Genomic DNA, 6971 nt, shown 5'->3' with positions numbered 1-6971 from the left:
TCTGCTACTGTACACAACATTCTATCTGTATCTTCCATCTTTTTAAAACTTTATTTATTTATTTATTTACATCCCAAATGTTCCCCCCTCCCAGATCCACTCCACAGAGCCCCTCCCTCCCCCAGTTTCTCTTTCCTACACCTCTGAGAGGGTGGGGCCACTTTGGGTATGCTATCACCCTGGCATATCAAGTCTCTGCAGGGTCTCCTAGTTCTCATGAATCATTGGTTGATAAGGTACAAGAGTGCAGTGGGAGAAGAGAAGATGAGCAGGATGTTGGGAAGCCCTGTGAGTACATATGGAGTTAACTACAATGGGATCAGCTATCAGATGTTAGATCAACTTTACTTACAGTGACTCAGGTCTTATAAAGTTTGGGGAACTGAGGGTAAGAACATCCAAGATGGGCAAATGTCACTGGCTAAGGGTTTAGGGTACCTGAAATGCCTCATTGGCGTGGAGAAGCACTTCTGTAATCTCACATGCTTGATGAACGGGTTCTTATCAGTGGAAAAGAAATTGATCTTGTAATCTAATTGAGGCTACAAGGTATTTCTCAGGTAGAAGCGTATGTGGGGACTTAGAATTCTTTAGACAGGGTCAGAGAAGTCCTGATAATGAAGGGAATTCCCAATTATGTGCTGAGTCCCAGAAGGTGATTGAGTTAATGGTAGAACATCTGTGCCAGACAATGAGTAAAGCTAAATTCCTTAAGGTAGAACCAAAAGATACAGAGAATTTTGGGTATTGAAGCATTGGTATGACTAGGTCATTAGGGACAACAAAGATAAGAATTAACATTGACCTATGAAGGATGTCCTCAAAGAAGATGAGGTAGAGGAGTCCACAATTGCCCACCACAGCCATTACATACACAGAACAGAATGGGAAGGAAGTCCAGATGTGTATGTCATCCAGGCCTGGGATTCTAGTCAGAATAAATGAGGCTGGGGTTACCTCTGTTTGACTCAACAGCAGCATGATAAGGTTGGTATCATCTTAAGTGGCTTATGACAATCTAACCTTACAAAATTAGGGTAAATGAAAAAGAAAAATCCTCAACTCTCTTCAACATTTTTTAAATCATTTCTTTTATTTTTTGAGATTATGATATAATTCCATCATCTCCCCCTTCCTATTCCTTCTTCCAAACCCTTCCATCTACCTTTCCTTGCTCTCTTTCAACTTTATGTACTCTTTTGTATTAATTGTTGTTTTGCACATACATACACACACACACACACACACACACACACACACACACACATACTCCTAAATGCATAAATATAACCTATGTAGTATGGATAGTGTTATTTTTATTTGCATTTTCAAGGCTGACCAGTTGGTATTTGCTAACCAAGTGACTTAACTTTCCCTAAAACAATAATATCTCTCCCACTCTTGGGATTTCTTTTGCATGTCATTTTTATTGCATTTTTATTTACATTTTAAATGTCATCCCAATTCCAGGTTTCCCATCCAGAAACCCATTATCCAACTCACCACTCTACTTCTATAAGGGTGATCCCTCACCCATCCACCTCTCTGCCCTGACATTCCCCTACACTGGGGCATCAAGCTTTGAGAAGACCAAGGATCTCTCCTCCCCTTAATGCCCAACAAGGCCATCTTCTGCTATGTATTCAAATGGAGCCATAGGTCCATCCCTGTGTCCCTTGGGATGGTGGTTTAGTTCTGGTGAGTTCTGAATAGTCTGGTTGGCTGATAATGTGTTCTTAATGGGGTTGCAAACCACTTCAGCTACTTCAGTTCTTACTCTAACTTCTACACTGGGGACCCTGTTCTGAGTTCAATGGTTGATGGTGAGCATCAACCTCTTTATTTGTAGGGCTCTGGCAGAGCCTCTCAGCAGACTGCTATATCAGGCTCCTGTCAGCATGCACAGGTCTTGACATCTGCAATATTGTCTGGGTTTGGTGGCTGTATATGGAATGCATCCACATGTGGGGCAGGTTCTGGGTGGGTGGCCTTTCAGTCTCTACTCCATATATTGTCCCATATTTCCTCCTGTGAGTAATTTTTCCCACTTCTAATAAGGTCTAAAGCATCCACATTTTGGTTTCCTTCTCCTTGAGCTTCATGTGTTTTGGGAATTATATCTTGGTTATTCTGAGTTTTTAGACAAATATTCACTTATCATTGAGTGCATACCATGTGTGTTTGTGATTGGGTTACCTCACTCAGGATGTTGTTTTCACGTTCCAATCTGCCTGAGAAATTCATGAAGTCATTGTTTTTAATAACTGAGTAGTACTCCATTGTGTAAATATACCACATTTTCTGTATCCATTCCTCTGTTGAAGGACATCTTGTTCTTTCCAGCTTCTAGCTATTATAAATAAGGCTTCTATGAACATAGTGGAGCATGTGTTCTTGTTATAGTTTGGAGCATCTTTTGGGTATATGCCCAGGAGTGGTATAGCTGAGTCCTCAGACAGTACTACATAACAATTTTCTGAGGAACTGCCATACTGATTTCCAGAGTAGTTGTACCAGCTTGCAATTCCACCAAAAATGTAGGAGGGTTCCTCTTTCTCCACATCCTCACCAGCATCTGTTGTCACTTGAGTTTTTATCTTAGCCATTCTGACCAGTGTGAGGTGGACTCTCAGAGTTGTTTTGATTTACATTTCCCTGATGACTAAGGATGTTGAACATTTCTTAAGGTACTTCTTGACCATTCTATATTCCTTAGTTGAGAATTCTTTGTTTAGCTCCAAACCCCATTTTTTAAATATAATTATGTGATCCTCTGGAGTCTAACTTCTTGAGTTCTTTGTTTATATTGGATATTAGCCCTCTATTGGATGTAGGCTTGGTAAAGACCTTTTCCCAATCTGTTGGTTGCTATTTTGTCCTATTGACAGTGTCCTTTGCCTTACAGAAGCTTGGCAATTTTATGAGGTGCCATTTGTTGATTCTTTATTTTAGCGAATAAGCCATTGCTGTTCTATTCAGTAAATTTTCCCCTGTGCCTATGTGTTCGAGGCTCTTCCTCACTTTTTCTTCTATTAGTTTCAGTGTTTTTGGTTTTATGTGGGGCCCAAGATCCACTTGAACTTGATGTTTGTACAAGGCAATAAGAATGGATTGATTTGCATTCTTCTACATGTTGACCTCCAGTTGAACCAGCACCATTTGTGGAAAATGCTGTCTTTTTTTCCACTGGATGGTTTTAGTTCCTTCGTCAAAGATCAAGTGACCATCGGTGCATGGGTGCATTTCTGGGTCTTCAAGTCTATTCCATTGGTCTACCTGCCTGTCTCTGTACCAATATCATGCAGTTTTTATCACAAGTGCTCTGTAATATAGCTGGAGGTTAGGGAAGGTGATTTCCCCAAGAAGTCCTTTTATTGTTGAGAATAGTTTTTACTGTCCTGTGTTTTCTGTTATTCCAAATGAATTTGCAAAGTGTTCTTTCTAACTGAAGAATTAAGTTGGAATTTTGAATGAGATAGCATTGAATCTGTTGGTTGCTTTTAGCAAGAAGGCCATTTTTATTATATCAATCCTGCCAATCCATGAGCATGGGTGGTCTTTCTGTCTTCTGAGATCTTCAATTTCTTTCTTCAGAGTCTTGAAGTTCTAGTCATACAGATCTTTCACTTGCTTAGTTAAAGTCATACTGAGGTATTTTATATTATTTGTGACTATTATGAAGGGTGTCGTTCCTCTAATTTATTTCTCAGTCTGTTTATCCTTGGAGTTGAGGAAGGATATTGATTTGTTTGAGTTAATTTTATATCCAGCCACTTGGTTAAAGTTGTTTATCAGTTATAGGAGTTCTCTGGTGGAATTTTTGGGGTCACTTAAGTATACTATTATATCATCTGCAAATAGTGGTATTTTGACTTTTTCCTTTCCAATTTGTATCCATTTGACCTCTTCTTGTTGTCCAATTGCTCTAGCTAGGACTACAAGTACTATATTGCGTAGGTAGGGAGACAGTTGGCAGTCTTGTCTAGTCCCTGATTTTTGTGGGATTGCTTCTAGTTTCTCTCCATTTAGCTTGATGTTGGTTACTGGTATGCTGTATATTTCTTTTACTATGTTTAGGAATGGGCCTTGAATTCCTGATCTTTCCAAGACTTTTATCATGAAAGGGTGTTGAAGCTTGTCAAATGCTTTCTCAACCTCTGATGAAATCATCATGTTTTTTTTCCTTTGAGTTTGTTTATATAGTGGAATACATGATGGATTTCTGTATATTGAACCATCCTTAAATCCCTGGGATGAAGCCTACTTGATTATGATGGATGATCATTTAGATGTGTCCTTGGATTCTGTTTGTGAGAATCTTATTGAGTATTTTTGAGTACTTTAGTATCAATATTCATGAGGAAAATTGATCTGAAGTTCTCTTTCTTTGTAGGGTCTTCGTGCAGTTTAGGTATAAGTGTAATTGTTGCTTCAAAGAATGAATTGGGTAATGTTCCTTATGTTTATATTTTGTGGAATAGTTTGAAGAGTGTTGGTATTAGGTCTTCTTTGAAGGTCTGATTGATTCTGCACTAAACCCATCAAATCCTGAGGGTTTTTTTTTTTTTTTTGGTTGGGAGACTTTTTTCTTTTCAATCATTTCTTTATTATATTTTATTTTTAAAATTATTTTTTAGTTTTTAAGATTACAATTATATCATCTTTCCCTTCCCTGTCCTCCCTTCAAACCTTTCTATATACCCCTTCTTGCTCTTTGTCAAATCTGTGGCTTCATTTTTCATTAGTTTTTGTTGCATAGGTGCACACATTCCTCAGTATTTAAGTACATCCTGTTCAGTCTGATTAGTTCATTTTTATGTGTGATTTTATTGATAATGATTTGGTTTTGGATAACTCATTGGTGTACTCTTCCCTAGGGAAGACTGTTAACTCCCTTGACATTCTTTAGTTGCAAGTACTTTTATGCTTCCAGAAGGTACATGGAAGCTTCCAAAGGAAGGAAGCAACTAATTGTCCCTCCCACGTGTGATGACTATAAATCATCACCACCACTTACATGACACAATGAGGATGCAACAGTGGTAGACACATCTTATTGGTAGACAACAGCTCTCTAATTATAACTATTTAACTTGAGAAAAATCATACCTGATGTTGGAATCTTAACCATGTACCGAGGGCTAGTGAAGTTATGGATCTTAGAAAAGAAACTGCAAGTATCACTTTATTAGAAATATTTTTAAGAATTATTTATTATTTTTATTATTTATTTATTATTTTATGTATATGCGTACACTGTAGCTATCTTCAGACACACCAAAGTATCACTTTATTAAAGCTGTATAATCCCTAATAGCATTCTAAATATCTGTCCTTTTTTTCTTTTTCTTTTTTTATTTATTTTTTTCATTTTATTTTTTTCTCCATCTTTATTAAATTGGGTATTTCTTATTTGCATTTTAAATGTTATTCCCTTTCCCGGTTTCCAGGCCAACATCCCTCTAAACCTTACCCCTCCCCTTCTATATGGGTGTGCCCCTTCCCATCCTCCCCCCATTACCGCCCTCCCCACAACAATCCTGTTCACTGGGGGTTCCGTCTTGGGAGGGAATAGGGAGGCGAAGTTTAGAACAGAGACTGAAGGAACACCCATTCAGAGTCTGTCCCACATGTGGCCCATACATATACATCCACCAAACTACATAAGATGGATGAAGCACAGAAGTGCAGGCCGACATGAACGGGATGTAGATCTCTCATGAGAGACACACCCAGAATATGGCTAATACATAGGTGAATGCTAGCAGCAAACCACTGAACTGAGAACAGGACCCCCTTTGAAGGAATCAGAGAAAGGACTGAAAGAGCTTGAAGGGGCTTGAGACCCCATATGAACAACAATGCCAACCAACCAGAGCTTCCAGGGACTAAGCCACTACCCAAGGACTATACATGGACTGATCCTGGGCTCCAACTGCATAGGTAGCAATGAATAGCCTAATAAGGACACCAGTGGAAGGGGAATCCCTTGGTCCTGCCAAGACTGAAGCCCCAGTGAATGGGATTGTTGGGGGGAGGGCGGTAATGGGAGGAGGATGGGGAGGGGAACACTCATAGAGTAGGAGAGGGGGAGGGGAAAGGGAGGGAGGATGTTTGCCTGGAAACTGGGAAAGGGAATAACATTTGAAATGTAAATAAGAAATACCCAATTTAATAAAGATGGAGAAAAAAATAGTGAGTTCATTATCAGAGTAAATACACTTGTCTAGCCAAGAAATACAATCAACTTTTGTCATGTTACCTGCCTACCATTTTCTCCTTTTCCCTCCCATTAGTGTAACAGAACAAGAATATTAGCAGCTAACACTATAAGTCCATTTTATATTTTAAACCTAATTTTCAGTTACAGAAATGCAAGGATATACAAAATAAGACAGTGTAATAAGTCTTATGTTTGCCTATAAAATTGTCAGAAATGCTGGATTGGTTTCTGTCATTTTCATGGTGGTTCACAACCATCTATAACTCCAGTTTTAGGGAATCCAGTCACACATGTATATTCAGATGATATGCAGGCATAACACTCATATGCATAAAATGAAATATACATCTAAAACTTAATTGTCACAAAGAAGGGAATATTTACTTTTGACTCCTTTCCAGAATATAAACAGATAGACTTTCCTAAGCAGATAGGTTTTCATAAAAAAGTAGCAGTTAGGAAAAGTGGAAGGAGCTATTAAGCTAGGAAGTGGAATTCTATATCAGCAAGGCAATATAGTATATTCTGAAATGATCGTTTCTTAAAATGTAAGATCGATGTCCTATTTATTTCTATAATGTTTTCCTTATAGTCATAAATGTAGGAGGTAGTATAGAGTTTGATGTTATACAAGTAATTTTGCTTCTTCAATATAACTTCAAATTTCTCAAAATAAGGGCAAGATAATAAATAGGAGTGTGCTAAGTACAAAATAATTTACACATTTTCAACAAAAATAAAACATATT

Source organism: Rattus norvegicus, chromosome 1 (genome assembly GCF_021556685.1).
Source record: "Rattus norvegicus strain SHRSP/BbbUtx chromosome 1, alternate assembly SHRSP_T2T, whole genome shotgun sequence".
In the NCBI taxonomy this organism is placed as follows: Eukaryota; Metazoa; Chordata; class Mammalia; order Rodentia; family Muridae; genus Rattus; species Rattus norvegicus.
The sequence above is the reverse complement of the archived record's forward strand: the minus strand, read 5'-3'. Positions refer to the sequence as shown.